Source organism: Hylobates moloch, unplaced genomic scaffold (genome assembly GCF_009828535.3).
Source record: "Hylobates moloch isolate HMO894 unplaced genomic scaffold, HMol_V3 SCAFFOLD_1, whole genome shotgun sequence".
NCBI lineage: Eukaryota > Metazoa > Chordata > Mammalia > Primates > Hylobatidae > Hylobates > Hylobates moloch.
The window spans coordinates 84672198-84674625 of record NW_026652276.1 but is presented as its reverse complement, the minus strand read 5'-3'; the positions used below and the strand labels follow the sequence as shown (position 1 = coordinate 84674625).

General features: G+C 39.7%; 1 pseudogene; it reads right to left on the bottom strand.

Annotated features, from left to right (window-relative positions):
• Positions 1-217: 217 nt before the first annotated feature.
• LOC116810135 (metastasis-associated protein MTA3-like) lies at positions 218-1729 on the bottom strand (annotated as a pseudogene).
• Between the last annotated feature and the right edge of the window lie 699 nt (positions 1730-2428).

The window sequence follows — 2428 nt, the reverse complement described above, 5'->3', positions numbered from 1 at the left end:
GCCTGGCCAACATGGTGAAACCCTGTCTCTACTAAAAATACAAAAATTAGCCAGGCATGGTGGCAGCCACCTGTAATTCCAGCTACTCGGGAGGCTGAGGCAGAAGAATCATTTGAACCTGGGAGAGGAAGTTTGTAGTGAGCCATGATCATGCCACCGCACTCCAGCCTGGGTGATACAGTGAAGCCCTGTCTAAAAAAAAAAAAAAAAAAGAACTTTAAAGCAGCTTACATTCTGCCCTAATGGCAGCATAAATTAATAGCTACAAGTGGCCATCTTGCTGCCTGCTGCAGCCAGAGGATACTTTTGAATAACTGGAGAGCAAATTTTGTGAAATACACAATATGAAGGAAGAAAGCTTGGTGAGTTTTCACTGCAGACTTTGTACTGATGGTGTTTTGGAGTAGCATCCCTTGAATGGCCTGGCAGGATTTCTAACATGAGAGTCCTCTGTATTTGGGCTAGGAGATAACTTTTCTTCTGATTGGGTGGGCATTTTCAGGTCTCCATATTTTTCTTAATAAAGCAAACAAATTGCACTGCATATTAGGTAGGCCCCAAGAATACTACTGGTTAGACTATGTAGCACAGCAGCCCTCCCAGGCTTGCACTAAAAGGGGATTCTGAGGCAGGAATGTCATCCTCATGGTTCCACTCACAGCACCAGGCTTGCCATTGCTGGTAGATATTTGGTTGGGATTTGGTTTGCTGTAAATTGGGATATATACTTGTTTCAGCTTACTCTCAGTTTCTGCCGCTTTTAACCATTTCTGTTGCACATATCTGTCAGTAGTTCTCCACAAGAAATAACATTCAGTGATGCTAGTCAATGATTTCCAAGGGAAAAAGTTTTGGCATATGTCGTTGAAGTCTTTGCCATATTTTTTCCAGTACCTCTTCGAATAAGCTAGCTTAAGAGGCTGACCATTCTTCCATTTTATCTCTGCATAAAACACTTCTTCAAGTGGTACTGAGACACTAATTGCACTGCTCAAATCATAGCTGTGTCTACACACTGTATCAATAGCATGAAAGAAGGTGATGTCTTGGGAAGCTGCAGCAGCACTCATATGCAAACTAGGCTGCCTCAAAGAACTGCTGCAATTGAGGGGTCTAGGGAGGGTCCAAATAGTACTTGCTACAATTAAAAACTGGTGAATTGATCAATCCTTAAGTGGGCTATTTGGATCCCCAAACTTTAACTTTCCATTTTCACTGTTCTCTCTCATCTGATTCTCCTTCTATGAGCATTTCTGGGACATCTACTTGATATCTAGGTCCCATTCTGAATTCACCTTCATCAGCTAATAGTGTTTTCGATGAGGGGTCATGATCAATAAGTAGAAGAAAGTATACTTTTTATGAAGATATGCAATACTGATTCTGTCTAATTCATAAGGCAACACTGTATTTTCCCCTAATATGTGTTGAAGGCAAAGATTCATGCTGGGGTGACAAAGAAAGTAACATGTTTCGATTGATGTTTCTGAATATTGGTCAAGTAAGGATCAACTATTGTTTCAGATTCTTCCTCAATTTCTTTAGCATGCTTGTCTGCAAGAATTATCAGTGTGTTGGAAATATCATGTAATCTGTAAAAGCATACTACTTTTGCTTCCATTTTGCCACTTGCAGTCTTGTCGGGTTTTTCTATCCTGATTATTTATTGGTTGATTGAGGAATTCTCAAAGTAGACAAAATCTCCTACCTGGTACATGTTGGCCGCCATGTCTGCCAGTTCCCCCTCCTGTTCACAGAGTCCCACTTGAACCCCATTGCCACTACTGCAGCCTCATGGGGAAGGTGCTCTGGGAGGGGGAAGAGAGGGAACAAGGGAAGGAGAGAGTGAAGGGAAGGGGATGCTGAGTGGTCTAAAATCTTTTTGTATATTTTTTTGAATTCAGTTTGCCAGTATTTGGTTGAGCAATGTTGCTTCCATATTTATAAAGATATTGCTCTGTAGTTTTCTTTTCTGTCATGTCTTTGTCTTGCTTTTATATCAGGGAAGTACTGACATCAAATATTGAGTTAGAAACTGTTGCCTCCTCTTTTATTATTTGCAAAAGCTTATGAAGAATCAGTAGTAATTCTTCTTTAAACGTTTGGTAGAATTCACCAGTAAATCTGTATAGTTCTGGGCCTTTTCAAAAGTTTTTTGATTACTAATTCAGACTCTTGTTATTGATCTTTTCAGGTTTTCTATTCCTTTTTCAATTAGCTTTGGTTGTTTGTATGTTTCTAGGAATTTGTCTATTTCATCTAAGTTATCTACTTTGTTGGCTTATAATTGTTCATCGTATGCCTAATGTCTTAGTTGGCTTGGATGGCCGTAACAAAATATCACAGACTGTGTGACTTAAACAACAGGAATTCATTTCTTACAGTTCTAGACTTTGGGAAGTCCAAGATCAAGGTCCTAGCTGATTTA